General features: G+C 29.3%; 1 long non-coding RNA gene across 1 annotated transcript; it reads left to right on the top strand.

Annotated features, from left to right (window-relative positions):
* Nucleotides 1-599: 599 nt before the first annotated feature.
* LOC120580895 (uncharacterized) lies at nucleotides 600-2,570 on the top strand. Its single transcript, XR_005646659.1, has 2 exons — nucleotides 600-1,177; nucleotides 1,966-2,570. It is a non-coding gene; the product is annotated as an uncharacterized lncRNA (long non-coding RNA).
* The last annotated feature ends 17,497 nt before the right edge of the window (nucleotides 2,571-20,067 follow it).

Genomic DNA, 20,067 nt, shown 5'->3' with positions numbered 1-20,067 from the left:
TTTCTTCACGAAATCACCCCGATTTCCAGTCAGCCAATTAAATCATGTATTGCCCGGAAAACACGGATGGAAAGTGGGGTATGGCTTTTATGAAGTGAACAGGAGTCGTGAAAATGTCGCTATAATATTTTTCAGGATGTACATCATTTTCCTATCTAGAGTATTTACAGGTTTGAACTCTTCTAAAAACAAAGAATCGAGTTTGCATTTGTATGATTAATTTTATAGAACACAAAGCAGAAATCATTTGTATGATTAATTTTATCTTTGAATTTTTTCTAGGTGATCAACGGTGAGAACTACTAAGAAGACTTCAATTTCAGTTTCATTGTAAATTAGTTTCTTTAAAAAAAGGATTTCAATTTGAGTTTAAATGACTAGAATAATTTTATAATTGCTAAATACAGTATAGTTAGAACATTAAAACAACGGTATAGTTAACCTTCTAATTTATACTTGATGGAAGACGTAACTCAATTGTGCATCAAAGAATACTCAAACAACACGAAAGAAGATATGTTATAGGTCAAATTTTGATGAAATTTTCTAATTTATTCATTGATTACTTTTCTTGGATAACATGGGATATTTTTCTACCTTTCTATAATATGTCCTTAATCTAAAAATACAAATTATTCTTTAACAATATTCCACGTTGAAGATGTTTACAGCCACTCTTCAACCTACTCTATATGAGTACAAGATATCAACCTCCGTTCACATTAATTGTACCTTTCAACCTCTCTTCACCTGCTCTACGTACAATCAAGTTCCCTTCACATTCAATACATGTGGTTTTCTACCTCTCTTTTCCTACTTAAAAAAAACGCCATTCAACTTCTCTTTATCTATAAACTCCTTTCAACCTCTCTTAACATACAAACAAGCTCCGTTGATTATTTTTTCCATCAAATATATGTTCACATTTCATGGATTTACCATCAAACTTTAAACTAATTGACCAAACAAAGTTAAATTAAAAGAAGTTTGTTGGCCATACTCCATGAATTGTGAACATATCTTTGCCCACATTCTATGTATGCCAAACATAGTCGCGTGATTGTGAAGATAGATATTTCATTCATGCATACAGTTGTTGTGCCAATAATCATCAACTGAGAAATCTACAATACATTGAAACTACTTATACATATCAATTGATGTCAATATATTAAAGGTTTGGAAATGAATGCTATATTTTATATGATTTAATCTTATTTTCATTTGTTGAAAAAAAAATCAAACTTAAATTTGTATCTCACTTATTAGCATCATCAAAAAACTATAACAGAGTTGTTCATTGGAGTATGTATGTGTGCAGAGCCAATTTTAATCTTTTTCAAAATTAGCTTTTCGTAACAAAATTGTTTAAGAAATCAAAATAAGAGAAAACAAATTGCTAAAATTCAAATATTAAATGAAGTGATTATTTATTTTGGATATTGTTTTTCAATTTTGTGCATGTCTATTTCATTTTATTTACTTTAGATTCACGTATAAACAATCTCCTTTCAATATTAGCTGTTCAGTTTAAACTTCATGTATTCATAATGTAGTTTGAGGTTTTTTATCTCTATTATATAGACTGATCTTTCTCCTTCCCTTACTACATATACCTCCCTCTCTCTCAACAAATGATGATAATTTAATATTCCCATAATAGTAGTACATGACTATATACATGAATGCAAGATTGTGATGGAGATACATATTACATTTATGGATTCAGTATATGCACCTTTTTTTTTTTTTTTTTTTTTTTTGCAAATAATCACCATTTGCAATATTTTGATGTTGCTACAAAACATATGATCAAATTGCTTGCACATATCAATTAATGCCAAAATTTTCAACAAGATTTGGAAATGAATGCTACATTTTAGTTGATTTTATTTAATATATATTTGTATGTCACTTGTATTAAATGGTATCGGTTATTCCAATTTTCTCTTTTTTATGTCAAAGTGTTTCCCCTAATAGAAGTAGAAAGAGAAATGGTCGCTTACTACAAAAGGATTTTGAAGAGAAGGGTAAAAATTCAGATTCAATAGATTCAATGAGTTGTAAGAAGGATTGAAGATTGCAACATGTTTGTTTTATGAATGGTGCTGGAACCCGCGCTTTTGTCTTGGTGGGTGATCCGATTGGTCTGGTTTCGAAGTTTTGTGCAGGTTTGTGGTGCTGATCTTTTGCTCATTCCCCTCAGTTGTCCAGCTGTGTGGTTTGTCTGAGAGTTTCGGTTCTGCTGTTGGTGCTGTGTTTGTGTTGTTGCTGGATCGGGTAGAGGTGATGTGTGCTACTGATGTAGCAGATTTGTTAGGCGAGTGCTGGCTGGTTTGGTGCCGAGGCTTTTGGTGTTTTAGCTGGTGCTGCTGTTGTTGTTATCTTTGGGAGTTTTGGTTCCTATTTCTTCTTGTAATAGGTTTGTAGGGTTTTTTTTTATCGAGTTGTTGTTTGGTGGAGAGAAGCCGTTTGTTATTAGGCTCTTGTTTGTAACTCTTTTTCCTCCTTTGCGGGTTAAGTACACATTGTGCTAACCTTGCTTAATATATTGGCTGTTTAAAAAAAAAGAGAGTTGTAAGAAGCAAATCAATAATAATAAAATGGTGTATTTGTGGATTCTAAGGTTATAAGAAGATGTAATAAAACAATTCCTATTAATAAGATTTTTTAGGTACCAATCAGTCATAAAATGGTGGTCAGTCAACATCGAATTTTGATTGTGAATTGACCATGTTGCACAACCTTTTCTGTAAGCAAAGGCAAAGCTTCCAAATATGCATGCTCTCCCTCACAATATTGTCACATTTAATTTAAATTTAATTACAAATCAAACAACATGAAATGGTCAATAAACAAACAAAATAAAACCAGAAAAGATGAAACATAAGGAAGAAGCACATACAATTGAAGGTCACCGAGTTATGGGATGAGGAACTTAGTTGCCCTTTTCAATGTGCTTCTTGAACGAATAATTATTGATTGTCTAGATCTAATTTAGATTTTGATTTGTTACATTCAACAATCTACAAATTCACACGATCAAGATATATATTAAAAACTCGATTGTTGTCCTCAACTCAACTAATACTAAAATCCTTAACTACATGAATGTGTTGATTGTCGCATGCAGCAAATCCAAATCCCTTTAACCTAGGTGTCAACTACTCAATATCCCTTTAATCTGATACTAGGGACCATCCGTGCCCGTCTGTACGTTTTTTCTACTGTGATAATGTATAAATTAATACTCCATCCAGTCTTATTTATAAGAAACATTTGACTTTTTTGATTCATTGCATAAATGATATATTTGGTCTATATTCTATACCAAGTACATTAATTGTCCAATGAATTTAAAAATTCAACTTTTTCTTATAAATATGATCGAATGGAGTATATAGTATATCATACACAAATATAACTTATTTCTTATTTGACTATCCGCTCTTTTTAATTTTTGTTGCGCTAATTTAACTATATATTTGGCTAATTTCTTTTGTATAGTTTGATTAAACTTTATTAACGATTTAGATATTACACAAGTTATAGACAAATATACACCCTTAAAATATCTAGTAGCTACACAAATGAAAATTTATTGTCAAAAAATGTTAACTATACTTTGAAATTATTCCATATTGTGTGTCGTAACTCATAATGCTTGAAATTACTTTTTTTTTTTATAAAAATAAAACGATATTCATTCATTCAAATCGATGGAATACATCAGATACAAACATCGCTAAAAACGTAAAGGATGAATCTGCAATAAACTCACAGCATCCAAGTTGATAGCATACAACAGCAAAATGACTACAAATAATATGATAAAACCTAATTCATCGAAATACCATGCTTCTGGATCTGTAACGTTGACGCCCAAATCATTGGTTGAATTTGTAATTGACTGATGTCGATCTTTCAATATGAACTAAACGAACACCGCGGCAAGACGCGAAATCAAACGTCGCAAAAGACGACGAAATCACAAAAAAAAAAAACTGAATATATGTGAAAACCAGTTATTTAGATTGAAAGAAAAGGGAAAAACAGATGTAGAGGGGTGATTCTAGGTCAAAAAATGATCTAAAACCACCCCTCCTCGATTAACGAAGGAGAAAAAAGTTTAGAGAGAAGTTGAAGTTTCTCTCATAGAAAACTAGAATGCTTCAAATTACATATATTCATCCCATCACAACTTAGCATTTTCATACCACCATATGCTTCGTTTTCATGTTCTTTATACATTCTCTTGGTAATTTCAACTATAATTTACCTCCTTTACAAAGCTTGATTATACTCTTACTTTCCTCTTTGACTCAAGAAACCTACAATTCATCAATACATAAATAAAAAAGAAGGTTATGATGATCTTGTAACTCAAATAATCGATGCCCTTAATTAGTTAAAAGTTACATAATTGATTCACTTCATTTGATTTTTGTTTTGATAATATGCACTTCATTAGTTAAAAATGGCATAATTAATGCATTATCTCATTGCCATTGTAAAAAATTTACTTTTCAAATCACATTCTTTTGACATCAAAATCTTAGATATACTTAACATAAGAATGGAGGAGCGTCAATTATGAGTGTACAGAAGAAAAAGGAGATTAAAATTAACTGTAAATTGGTCTCTCTCCCTCTCTCTCTATCTATCTCTCGTAGAAGAGTCTTTCCTCATGTTGATTAATATAAGAGAACAAAAAATCAACACATAGTCTTTATGATCTTCATCTTTTTTATCGATGTCTACCGAAGTTGAAAGAATAATACCATCTAAACACATATATCAAAGAATGCTAGATGCAACAAACATAATACCATCTAAACAAAATGGAAAGAAAAAAAACTTTGATTTAAGAAAAAAGGTAAGAAAATAATTACATCCACCAATACACTTTAGAAGGACTCAATACTCCCCTCTCAAGAACGTTTATCTCATTGGACTAAAAAGTTTTCTAAGTATCAGCATCACATGTTTCAATTTGTGAGAAATACTTAGATAACTACTTGCTAATTTGCTCTTTTAATTTAAGCAATTTGTCACCAATTTTCTTGATTTTCGTTCAGCAATTTCTGGTATAAGATATTATTTGCACATTCATGTATTTTATTTTTTTGAAAAATCTCAATGAACATGAAAGTGGGTGTAACTCAACTGTGTAACTCATAAACATGATGTTTTTCCGCTAATCTCATTCTATACTTTTTTTTGTAAGATCTTTTTTATTTATACTGTGCTAACTCATAAACCCGTCTTTCTGCTTTTTCTACTGCACTAAAGTGTGTAACTCATAAACATTATGTTTTTTTGGAACATATAAGAAAAAATAAGCATAAAATAGAAACAAACAATGGAAGAATATAAAAGGTTGATAAAATAGAAAACTTTAACAATATAATTGAAGAATATAAAACTCCCTTTTGACTCCTCCATGGACTCTGGATTTCATATGTGAAAACCAATGTGTCAACATCGACTATGTATGGATTTCACTATAATAACCATGCATTAATTGTTCATTACTTAGAAGGAGACATAGTGTTTTATAGCAAATGTGTTAATTGTTGTATTATGCGTGTGAATGCTCTAAGCCTCGTTAGTTCTCTTCTCTCATATGTTTTCCACTATAATAACCATGTGTTTCTTTGAAATCAAATTTAAAGACTGCAACCAAAACATGGAAAATCAATCCATAGCAAAGGATTATAGAAAAAACATAAAGGGAGAAGATAAAAACTAACCATTTTGCTTATGCAACGCTGCCGCAACAACCCCGTTTTTCAGTGGTGCGATGTTCGCTCATTCCTTATGCTCATTCTAATGTTTTAAATTGAAAAAGCGGTTGTGTTCTGATTTTGCTGATTTTTAAAATGAAAAAGAAGTTATATATGTTTTTATTTTGAAATAGGGTAACCGACTTCCATTTCAAACAGTTCAGATTTTGGAAGTTTTGCAATAAGTGAAGGGTATAATGGTTAAAAAAAATAGGCTACACCAAAAAGTAAGTATTGCCTTTATTAATAAGTATAGATACAAGACGCTGATCGCCTATCTATAAATACTTCCAAAAACATGTATTTTCCCTGTTTCTAACTTCTCTTTGAATTACAAACAAAAATCGATTTTTATCCACGTCAAACTTCATTCCAAATGAACATAAATCTCTCCACCATAACAAATCGAGTCTTTCACTACTCGATCCCTCGATTCGAGTATTGAACTCATCCCTCGATCTGAGTTTTTACGCGTTGTTTGTTCGAAAGAGCATTGTATGCATGTTGTTGATTCAGGGGGTTGTTGGCACTTGGATTGGTTCTCTGCGGATGTTCACTTTTCACGCTTTTTTTGTAACCTAGTTTTGCGCCCGTACGCGGGTTCGCTGGGTTGCGCCAGTAGTTAGTGTATTTTTGTTAGGATAGATTAGAGTTGTTCCACTTGGACTAATTTATAATGATGTATCCCCGCTTGGGTTATTCCTGGGTTAGGTCAGATGTCCCCCCAGTCTTTGTATATTTTTCTTTTATTTATTATATTCTCTATTTGGCTTAAAAAAAAATCTTTCAAACAACACGATATTCATCTCGCTCTAAATCACCACCGTGATGTAGGATTAGTGTGATATTATCTTCCATCCTACGAATTTTGGCAACATTAGCCTTCATGACAAACAAAACAACATCCCAATGCAAACCCTGTTAAGAAATTGTTTTAATTAACCAATAATTTCCTTCATTACTAAGCTAATGTTCATAAATTAGCTACCAACTAGAAAAGCAAAATCAAATTTTTAAGTCTTAAACTAAAAAACCGTCTCAAAAACACAACACACACAAACAAATAACAAAGCAAACATCAAATGAAGTTTAAAGTTGAAAGTGAAATGATAAAAACTGAAAACGAAAATAAAAAATAAAAAACAGACAAAAAAAAGGGTGAAAACAAATAGAGAAAAGAAAAAGAAGAGGAACGATGTTACCTTAACCATAGACGAGTTCTTCCTTCAAAAATCCAACGTTGATCGCCGAAGATGGTGATAATTTTGGAGAGGTGAAGATGGTGATAATTTTGGAGAGGTGAAGATGGTGAAGGTTTTTAGCGAGAAGGAGAAAGGTCAAAGATGCGTTTGATGTGTCTGAGTAAAATGTGAGGATGGAAAGTATTAGTAATGAAGGGGTAAAATTGGAAAGAGTAGAAAAAATTTAAAACTAATTAATTTTTTCATTTCCATCAAATTGGTCCTTGTACACGTGGCTTGTTTGTTGACACGTGTACAAGACAAGACTACATGCAGGGTGACAAATTATAAGCACTAATAGAGCATTTGGACGGAGGGACTACTTTGTTGGACGTCTGACAAATTCAGGGACTAAACGTATATTTTGCATAATTTAAGGATAAATTTGACCGATTCGTACAAATTCTAGAACGAAATTGATGATTCACTTCATTTTTATTACATATTATTTACCTCTTTATAACATAGTTATCACACACCTTATTTATGGGATGAAGGATCCAGGACCCTTTTCTTATCTTGAAAGGGATAAGCGGAATGCATGGATATTCCATATAAGATAATAAAAAAATAGATGTAAGAAAAAGATTTATAGCAGAGCTTTGTCCCTACCTTTCACCGGGAAAATAGTTATTGTTTCAATCGAAAAAGCAATCTATATAATATAAATTTAGGATCCATTTCATAGACTTTTATGGAAATGAATTACTGTTGTTTTGGTGTTGCCACATGTCCCTTTCTTTTTTACAAATACTCTCACCATATTGATCCTCACAAAATGTTCTCACCACAATCATTCTCACATATTTGTATTTAATGTTCTTGTATAAAAGGAAATTTTACAATATCAAATTCTATTAAAAATTGAAATGACTAAAAGGGAATATTCTATAGTTTTGTATACATTCTTATTCAAATATCAATTCACAGTAAATGAGAAGAGTATACTCCTATTGTATAGGTGGTTTCTTTTATGGAAAAATTGATAACATTAAGCACCAAAATAATTTTAATAAATAAAAAAATCTCACTTTATTTGGCCTACCATTTTAATCTTCATGTTGAAAATAATCACTTTATTTCTCACTTATTTTATAAAATAATTTCTCAATTTTTTTAAGAAGTGGGTAACTTCTCACTTTAATTTTCTGTAATTTTAATCTATAAATTATGATAGGTTTTTTTTTTTCGTGGATACAGATTATGATATGTTGTGGATTACCATGTTTTTTTTTTTTTTAAAGCTGTTTTTTAAAAATATTTTTATAGTCGTACTTTTTTTGGTACAAGATTTTTACAGTCATTTAGTAAGCAATCAATGTAATGACAATTGACACAATTTTTGGTGTGATTGTTTCATTTTTACATTGTCAAATTCATTTAATGTTTTTTTTATCATCCAATCAAAATAGATCATGACTCATATATTTTTCAACAACCAATAAAAAAATTGATCATGACTCATTTATTTTACATGATCCAATCAAAATTGATCATGACTCATTTCTTAATTAATGTGAGATTTTTCTCTATAAATAGATAATTAGTTTTTCATCATATTCATCTTCCACTTCCTCCCCCCATAAAAAAAAATGTATTTGTGTGTTTTTAAAAGCATGACAATTTAATCCTTTGGTCAAAGAGTATGGAGATGATTTTTTTTTTATTTGTATCTAATTTTTTAAGCTACTTTTCCAAAGTTTCATTGGAGAGTATGTGGTTTCCATTCTATGACTTCAAGGCTTCAATTTTAGCAATATAGTTTAGAGTCAAGGAAAAATAAGTATTCGATTTTAGCTTCATAAATTCATTCTCAAATTTTAATATTTTTATCAAAACCATTCTTTAGGTTTATTTAAACGTTATCATTATTTTAAATTTTAAATTATTTTCCATGAATTCAATTTATGCGATTAATCCAAAAATTGATTCTTTTCCATGGATTCAATTTTTCAAAATCTCTCTTTTAGTTCTTCAACTTTGGTTTATTCACAATGTATCACATGAAAATCTTCAAATCATCAATATGTATAACTAATGTTTTAGTATTGTTATTTCATATATTTACCTAATATTTTATTTTAATTGATTTTATATTTTAAACTATTTTTATTTAAATTTTTCAAATTTAATTATGTCACATCAATTGCTTTGTTTTTCATGGACAATTTTATTTTCATCTATTTTGAAGATGAAGCTTATCATATTTACTATTTGTCGATTCATTCATTTGAGTTGCACTCTTTTTTTTAGACTATTTATGTTGTACATTTTTTATACAGTTTATGTTTTACTCTCATTTGTGTTCCACACGCAGTGTAATATGTTACAATTTTCACTAGATATAGTTCTTAATCTTATGTTTTGGATATAAGAAGTTTCAATTTTCACTAGATATAGTTCTCATTTGTGTTCTATAGTGTATTCCGTGGCATAGAAGATTGGGAAAAGATGGACTAGAAGCTCTTATTTCATGTGAAAAGATTGATGAGGCTCGGTTTGGTTTGGAGATATTAGATTTGCGAAGTTCGTAATTGAAGGTAAAAGGAGTTGAAGAAAGATAATTCATATGTTGTTCATGTCCTTAGATCTACATGTAGAAACAATGATAATTATGCGAGCATGAGGTATATATCATGAATAAAAATAATAAAGAATATAGATAGTACTTTTGTATTGTGTTTGTGAAAATATAGGTAATTTCAAACGTGTCAAAAATTCGAATGTATTGATTTCATCATGTGTATAAGGAAGAAGAGTGCATCTACGATTTTTGCTGAAAAGGCCACGAGCTTTAACTCAATGATTAGTGGTTCCAACGTAATTTGACCCAAATACAAATATACTATGATTTTGCTAATATTTTTGTTTGAAATATGACTTTTGTGAGATGTATTTTATCTACTAAATTGTTTAAAGAGGACGAAGTACGACTTTTAAATTTAAGTGTTGTACATATGCACTACAAAGGTTTTATGGTATCTCAATATTGCGCTTCAATAACACTTCTATAAAATTTGATCATGGACATGATTTGGCCTCCTTTTGTCAATTTCTATTGAAAAAAATTATAATAAAAAAAATTAAATACCACATCATCTTTGAAAACAAAATTTCAATTTAAAATTAAATGTCTTGAAATATAGACTTGCAACTAAAGAATGTGATTGAAATAGACTTGCAACTTGAAGTTTTGTACCTTGAAGCTTTGTTTGATATTGTGTTTTCGTAAATAAAATGGATACGATATAGAAAGTTACTTTTCAAAGAATGAAGTTGAATTTTACTCACAATTTTTTCAAAAGTTAATGGTATTTATTTTTTCGATATAATTTATGGAAACAAAATAGAATCAATGAGTCAATGCTTTTATACTCCACAAAGGATTTAAGAGTATAATTGTGGAAATACCGAAAACACCATCAAATTTTATCTATTTAAATTTTAAAGTAATACATAAAATTCAATCTATCTATGTAATATAAATTTAGGATCTATTTCATATCCTAATATGGAAGTAATTTTCTCTTCTCTTGGTGTTGACATGTGGCATCATAAACCAAACCAAGCATTTTCGTGCATTTGACAATTAATGAAAAAGGAATAATAAAGGAATATTGGATTAATGAAATGAACTAATTATTATCTTTATTATTTTTAAATATTATCTTTATTGGATTATAGTTCTGAACAAACATATCATCCTCATGCATTTGGTTTTCAATACTCCTCCATATTAATATTTGTAACCATATATATCATTTATATTATAATGAAATGCAATATTAATATTTTTTATACAAAATATTATTGTGACATTGACCAATTGCTACCCTATCAAATTGATTTTTGTTGGCCAATTCACGTTGTAATGAATTTATAAATTAAACAAATGAACTAACTTTTATTTTTATTTTCATGATGATAATATATTAATAATATTGTGAGAGAATTTTATTATCGTATATTTTATAATTGATAGTAAAGAATGAAATTTTAACGAGATTATTTTACATGATATCATATTTCAATTTTTATTTCGCTAAACTATTCTTCTTTTTTTTAAAGAAATTTCATTAAACTCTTCAATTTTTATTTTAGGACAGAAAAAGAAAAACAGAAGTACATTGAATATGCATTAATCAAATTGAATCAAAGAAAATAACACTGAAATCTCACTTTTAAGTACATTGAATATGCATTAATATTACTTTTAATTTGGTCAATTTTATATTTGTTCATATGTTACTTTTTTTTTTTTTTTTGTACAAAAAGCGTTGCTTATTTTATAAGAGGAAGTATTACTTAATCATAACAAATATTAAAAATGCAGTCCAAAATATTCTTCGGTGCATTAAAATGTTTTCAAAAAATATGTTTCACCCAAATTAATAAACGCATCTAAAATTAATAAAATAATTCACCAAAATAAATGTTTCATATTTCAATAAAATGACACATTACCAAATTACCCAGTGAAATACGTCTATATATTAGACATCTGAGTTGGTCTAATTTCACAAGACACACTTCTATCACTTTTTTTTTTTTTCTGTTTTTCATTTTTGTTTTGATAGAGGATCATGATCAAACACATCGCATTTCCAAAAATTCGCTGGATCACAATCAAAAGCAGAGGGATTTTCATATAGGAGTGTTAATCATTTATAAATATTATGTAATTGAATTTCTGTTGTGTTTGATAGTCCATTTGTCATCTTATTTCAGTTTGTATTTTTCTAAACACTTAATGCATGGGACTTTTACATGTAATCGAAATTTTGTAGTTATGTATTATGTTTGTACAGAAAAAAAAAATATACATGTAATAGAAATTTTATAGTTATTCTTATGTTTGTACAAAGGAAAAATGATCTGTATTTGTGAACAATCATTCTTTCTAATTGACATTTCATGGTTTATGCTCTAATTTTCCTTTTTCATAATTATGTGATCTATATATTCTTATAAAGATCAAACGTTGACGTCTACAACAATATATATCAATGTTGTTTTCTCTTTTTTTGTTTTGATACAATTAGTTATATAACATCAAGGACCTAAGTATATTCATTTATTTTATTCTGGATAAAAACATTTGATGATTGAATGAAATCTTATTTTTCAAAAAAAAAAATTTGACTAAATCATAAAAATGATTACCAAAGAGTATGTTATTAGTTTTAATGAAAATTAATTATTTTCAAAAGAGTATGATCGCAAGATGTAACAATCTGACTGCAAATTTTTAAGGAAATAACCAAATTGTCATCAAATTGAGAAAAGTGAGGCGATGGTTTTTTTTCTTGAGATCATATTATTAATATTGGTGTCAAAATTAAAAATAGTATTGAATCATTAAACCAAGTTAAAAAAAAAATCGTTTTTAAATTTCACTCTCAAAGTTGACCACAAAAAAATCGTTAGTCTCAACGTACAAATACCATTAATGCTTGTCCTCTCTCCTTGCTTATCAAAAAAAAAAATACCATTAATTTTTTATTAATTAACATCTTAATGTTAATTACTAACATTAACTCACCAAAAAATATATTGAATTCGAAAACACCGTAATTCAAAATTGATATTTTTTTACTTAAATATTATATTTTTTTAATTCGAATTTTAAATTTTGATGTTCTATTTTAATACCTATTTGATATGTTTGTTGCAAAAGGTAACAAGAGTCATGTTATTAAAGAATTTTAATCATTCATATTCATGAAAATTTTGTAAAAAATCATAAAGTACTATTTTAAAGTTTCATCAAAATATGTGCAGTCAGTAATGGATGCGTAACCAATAAATAAAAAAGGTTCAACAAAATATGTATTTTCTTACAGAAAAAAGTGAAAAGAATATATTAATTTAAATCATTAATGTCTCTTTTAAATTGTAACATTCTTATATCCCCGTGAGCTTAGCTCAGTTGGTAGGGATATTGCATATTATATACAGGGGCTGGGGTTCGAACCCCAGACACTCCATTTCTCCACAATTTAATTGTGTGAACTCTAGCCACTAGGCTACTTGACCAAAAAAAAAAAAAATTGTAACATTCTTATTGACCAAAAAAAAAAATTGTAACATTCTTTGGACTTTGACCCTCTTTTGTACAAAAAAAAAAAAATTGTAACATTCTTTTCTATCATATAAAAGTGAAAAGAATACACTACTATACACATGCTGGATAATGAAATGATTTTGCAACTTCATTGTATATCAATTGCATTTTCTTGATAAGGTTATTATAAAGGAAATAAGAATTGGTTATGAATTATTGAAGAAAAAGAAAAAGAATTGTGTTATGAATTTTTTTTTTTTTTTATCTTTTACAAAATGTTAATTCCATTTTTTTTTGTCAGGTGTTAATTCCATTTTTATTAATGGCAATTTTAATGTGGAGGTAACAACATTGATGGAATGCAATTATTAGTCATAATTTTTTTTTTTTTGTTACAATCATAATTTGACATTCTACCACTCTACTTTTTTGTGTGTTAATTCTACCACTATACTTGATCTTTTTTTTTTTTGTTACAATCATAATTTTATATTTTTTTTGTGTTTTTTGGAAAAACAATTAAATGAACCGAAGAGAGTTCCTTTGATGACGGAAATAAAATCAATCAATAGTAAATGACCACTAACATAGGAAATACGATCATTTAATTCCTTCGTCGTTTGTAAGAAAAATTATTCAATAAAAAAAAAAATTTAAGCAAACATAAGTTTATGATCTTCATGTGTATAAAAAAAAATTAATTATGGATGATGATACCTATTTAAAAAAAAAAAAATTAAGCAAACATGCTTCAGTATCCACGCCTACAGGTGTTCACGGGATGGGTCGGTTTTCATTGTAATCTATTACCCGATACCATCAAGTTTCATTAGGTTGGATCAATAAATAATTACGCGTAACTTTTTTAAAAAAAATCTTAAAAATATATATATATATATATATATATATATATATATATATATATAATTAAATGACATTCTATATTATACAAATTTCAAGACTTTGACTAGATTCTACAATTTTTTTTAGGTAAACCAGGAGAGAGGACATGCATCAAGGAGAATCAACGACATCCCAACTAGGTTGACACCCCGATAAACTTCCATCCTATACCGCCAATCTCAAATTTTATTAAAAAAGGGGGAAAATTACAAGAGATATGAGCCAAAATCACTGCCTCCTACGGAAATCTAAACTGAGGTAAACCACACCGGTCCGCATAAATATCCTGCTGAAATTCTGATGGACTTCAATAGCAATGCATTGATCAGAGATATGACCTCTATCATTCAGACAACTCTTAGTAGCTCCAATACCATGCCAATACCAAGAAGGAACAAGCGAAAAACTAATCATAGGTTCAGCCAAGAAAATAAAGACATGTTTATGAGATACATAAAGATTTTTCAAGGCCACTTTGGTGTCCGAGTTACGAACACCACTGACATTCCAGTACATAATTAACTATCATTGATCAGAGGTGGAATTTAATTAAAATTTGAACACTTGAATTTAATTGAAACACTTTGAATCTCTATGACATGGACCGAGTATATAATAGTGTGAACACTGGGTCAATGCGTAGAAGAAACATATTGTATAGCTCACATACAATGTTAAATGAGCAAGGATGGATACATCGCTGCCTGAATGCAGTAAAAAAATAAGCAAGGGTCTCCACATCTTTGTGAACGAGTGTGGGTAAAGAAGTTAGTTAATGAGAGTATGATCCGTTTTAGAACATGGAATAAATTGGAAATAGTTGACGCTATCACTAAAATGAAAATTAATTTTATGTGCCAACAAGAAACTATGAGGGTAGGTGAAAAGACAAAAGAATTAGATAGTTCAAGATCTAAGCATTGATAAATTGGAAAAGTTAGATTTAGAAATGGTGTAGGCATTATTGTGGATAAGGAATTGAAAAGATATTGTGGATGTAAAGAGGATGTGAGATTTGATTGTATCCCACAAATTTTTAGTTTAATAAGACATCTTTATTTTTTTATTTTTTTAAAGGAAATAAGACATCTTTGATGTTATGAGTGTTTACTCACCTTAGGTAGGTTTGGAAGAATATTCTAAAGTTAAATTTTGGAAGGATTTAAAAGGTTTAATTCAAGATATACCAGAAGGAGAAAATATTTTTCTAGGAGGGGATCTAAATGGGCATGTAAGGAGTGTTTGATAAGTTTTAAAGGCGTGAACGAGGGTATGGCCATGAGGACATAAAAGCATAGGGTAAATCCATCCTAGATTTTTTGTAGTCTTTAAATCTTACTTTAGGAAAATAAAAAGGAAATTTATTACATAAAAGAGTGGGATTTCATGTTCTCAAATAGATTTATTTCTTATTTGGAATTATGACAGAAATATTTGTTAGAATTTAAAGTTTTACAAGGAGAGAGTTTGACTATCCAACATATAATATTGGTTATGGATGTAAGGGTTAAGATAAGAGCGGAGATGAGAGGCCATGATTGAGATACAAAGATCAAGTGGTGACATTTAAAGGATCAAAACCAAAGTGTTTTCCTACAAAAGATTTTGAAGGAAGGTTGTGTGAAGTTACATATAAGCGAAAATGATACGTGGAACAAGATGACATATAAGATTAGAAAAGTAGCAAAAGAGACACTAGAAGAATCAATAGGTTTTGGACTTAGCTAGGAGTAAAGAATCTTGGTGGAACCAAAGAGTTCAAATTAAAGTGAGAATCAAAATAGTACTTCACTAATAAAAAATAGGGATAAGGGTGATACATTTGAAGACTATTACACATTAAGAAATTTAGCACATTCCAACCTTGATGACAAGGTTGTTTTCGAGGGGTGTGTATTTTAGGATATAATAAAGGCTGATTAGTGTAGTTTAAGGAGTTAAGAGGTACTTTTTTTAGGACATGGTAAAGAACAAACTAAGAGTTACTAACTCTACGACACCATTCAACATTTTCCATATTTTTTAGGCTGATATGTTTAAATATAACGGACTCTCATATAAAGCTAATATTTTTTCTTTCTCTTCAACGTGCACACATATGCATGCAAAGGTGTTAATATTAATTTTGTGACTTTACATTTAATATGCAGATCTACGTATCAGTGACGTTGACTTGAAGAACCTGTGTTTGATTGAAATTGAAATGCTGCTTCAGGAAAACGGACGGTCGATTACTGACTTAAAATCTATGCCCAGGCTAAACGCAACAAATATGCTAACTTTCACAAACAAGCTTATCGTTGATGAGCTAAATTACAACAAAGATGAACTGGAAAAGACACACGCTGATATGTTACTAATGCTGACTGATGAACAAAGATGTGTGCATGACAAGATCATGGAGTTCGTTGGTTCTGACGACGGTGGTTTCTTTTTCTTATATGGTTACAGTGGTCCTCGAAAAAAATTTATATGGAAAACATTGTCGGCTGCTATTAGATCGAAGGGAAAAACATTGCCCGTTGGCTCTTCTCTTACCTGGTGGAAGAACCGCGCACTCGACGCTGACAGTCCCTATTGAGATTAATGAGGCATCATCGCTTACGATGGAAAAGGATAGTCCTAGGGAAGACCTGGTGCATGTAGAAAAGTTGATAATATGGAATGAGGCTCCAATGATGCACCGATGGTGTTTTGAGGCAGTTGATCGATCAATGCGTATATCATGTCCAAGAATGATCCCCTAAACGAGTTTAGACCTTTTGGTGGAAAGACAAAAGTTTTAGGTGGTGATTTCAGGCAGATATTGCATGTCATCCGAAAAGGAACGAGGCATGATATTGTTGATGCCTCAATCAGTTCATCAAAGATATGAGCTTATTGTAATGTGTTGAGGCTTACTGTTAATATGGGATTGGGTGCATCTTTGGTACCTGCAGAGCAGGAATAAATTGCTAATTTTGGCAAATGGATACTCTCAATTAGAGAAGGCAACGGCGCTTCGGATGAGATGGTGAAATGAAGGTAGAAATTCCTGAAGATTTGCTCATATCGGACACAACAAATCCGTTGATGTCACTTATAGACATTGTGTATCTCGATTTAAATGATAACCTTGGTGACCCGCTATTTTTCCAAGAAAGGGGAATACTCGCACCAACGCTTGATTCTGTTGAGCATGTTAACGAATATATGATGTCACTGATTCCAGGTGAAGAGAAAGAGTATTTAAGCTCTGGTTCTGTTTGTCGATCGGGTGAAAATTCGTTGTTACCCTAAAATACAATATTTACATTAGACCGTTGGTTTTGTAAAAAATAAAAACAAATAACAATCGGCGTTTCTGTAGCCCAAACTATATTTATACACACCCGTAAAAAATTTAACATTTGCATTCACAGACTAGGTGTATACGTCTGACAGTGACTATTATATAAAAAAAAATACAATTTTTTAGTTTTTATGATTAATATAATACATTATGTCAACAAATAATAATATACAGTACGTCCGCGTATTTTTGCAAAAATATTGCATATGCTAAGTTTAACAATAATTACATCTTATACTACAAATAATTAGTATAAGTATAAATCCAAATACTTTAATCGTTATATGCAATGTTTAGATATTTTTAAATATATACAAAATTAACAAAATTAAGATGATACTTTTTTCCATATCAAATTCAAATTATAACCATACTTATATAACTTTAAGATAACATAATATAAAATCTATACACTTGATCAAAAAAAGTTTTTTATTTCCCCGTGCTTGGCACGGGTCACTATACTAGTAAGAAGAATATGAAAAGGTTTCAGAGAGTACGATGTAGAATTGGAAAGGACCTCTCGACCCCGCCAATAATTCGCAAGACGGCGGTGGTCGGGGTTAACCATCCCTGACGTAGCAAATCTAGGCTGCACCATGATTCGAAGTTATATTTTGTTGATATGTCTTTGCTCGGATCCATTTCGATTTTGGGTTGGATATTTCGTTTGAACTGAAAATGCTATCAAAATTTAAGGAAAAAGTTATATTATTTGTTGATTTATATTTATTTGGATGTTATTTTTCCACCCTATTAATTTCTCACGTGCCATAATTTTTTACGAAAATAACATTGTTTCATATTATATAATTCAAACTTTTTTTTTATTTTCGTATTATAAAATCCGAAATATGAAAACTTTACAAGCAAGAATCATAATCTATGCCAATTCAATAGTTTTGAACATTGCGTTTAAAAATAACAAAAAAAAAATGATAAAAACATGTCAAATAAAATCAAGAAAAATACCACCAAAAATTCTAAAAGTCAAAGAAAACTAAAACATTTTTTTCGGATTTTTTTGAGAATATGAAAAATAAAATAAAAATGAAAACGATGGAATTTTGGATTTTGAGTGACGGAGTTCCATAAGAAGTCTCTTTTACAGAAATCATGATCCTTTATTTTTTTTCTTCTCATTTTCTAAACATGTTTCGGAGCAATTCAACCAAATAGCCTGAAAATATATTTTTTTACTGAGACTCCACGGGAACACCTAACAATGACCTGAAGCACAAGGAAGGGGTTATGAAGGTAATTATAGCTCTTAAACTGACTATTCCTGTCTCAAACAGACTCAGTCCTTGTGCTGATACAGTTTGGGTTATATAATATAAACCAAGTTTTCCTAAATACTTGGCACAAGAGGCGTGTGTATGGAGTGCTCGGATTTTATAATTCGAAAAAGAAAAAAAAACATGAAACATTCCCTGTTATAATGGGGGTTTTTGGATTGTATCATCCCAATACATGAAACATTCCCTGAAATATTGAATAACAGAGATTGTATCATTCCCTGTTATTCAATCGATAATTTGAACGTAATGTTGAAGATCTGAAGACATGAATATTCAAGTCATTTTAATTTTATCATATTATTTATTGGTATTTTGTCGTTATATGTTATTAACTTGGATGATGTGAGTTTGTTCGTATATGATTTTAACGATGTTAAATGTTGTTCTCTATCAATTTGAATGAATTTATACTATCATTTTGTTTCTGTAAATAAAAATCATTTATAAGCCGTCTAATGTGAACTCGATTTAAATGTGGAACATATTATTTTTTTAGTATATTTTAATAAAAGATTATGTTATTCTCAATTTTTTACCATACAAATGGTAAATCTCCACACATTTAAAGTATTTTTAAGAGGTTCATTACTCATATAAAATGTAGACAATCACACATCATGATATAGATGAAGATATACTTAAACGTTTGTAACAAGTATTTTACAATAATAGTCTACAACAATTAATACATTTTCATTCTTAAAAAAAAATACATTTTCTATCAAAAAGTAAATTGATGACAATTTGCGTAAAATTTTGTCAAAAATACAAAAAAAATTGCGTAAATTACATTCTCCACTGATCTAAGTGAAGCTTGGTAACGATCGCTTATGTTAAAAGTTATATTTCCTTCTCTTCGTATGTCTTATGTAAAAATATACATTTAGAAGTAAAATTGAGAGTAAATTCTATTAAAAAGGTAAAATGAAATATATTACTATCAAACCACACTCTCTCTGCCACGAGATGTATTATAAAAGAGAATTAAAGTAAAATCGAGAGTATATCACACTCTTCACTCTAAGAGATAATTGAATTATAATCATCTCTTTTAATAATTAAGGGGGGTGTATTTGATTAGAATTTTAAAAGACTATTTTTGTATGAAAAAGTCTAGTGGATATTAAAAGATTATGCAAGATTTTAATGACTTTTAGGATTTTAAAAGATTCTCAAGGATTTCAAGGGATTTATATCTTAAGATTTTATAAGATTTTAAAAGACTATCAAGATTTCAATGGATTATATCAAGAAGTTAATTGTGTTTTTCCTAAATGCTTATGGATGTTTTTATTTTTTCCAAGACTGTACTGCACTATTATGGTCATTTAACAGTAATCGTAAGGCATATAACAACAACAAAACAATCCGCTAAAAAAATAATAAATAATGATATTAGTAGGAAAAAAAAAATGACTTGCACAAAACTTCATAACAATCT

This window comes from Medicago truncatula, chromosome 6 (assembly GCF_003473485.1).
Source record: "Medicago truncatula cultivar Jemalong A17 chromosome 6, MtrunA17r5.0-ANR, whole genome shotgun sequence".
NCBI lineage: Eukaryota > Viridiplantae > Streptophyta > Magnoliopsida > Fabales > Fabaceae > Medicago > Medicago truncatula.
This window is presented reverse-complemented; position numbering and strand designations above follow the sequence as displayed.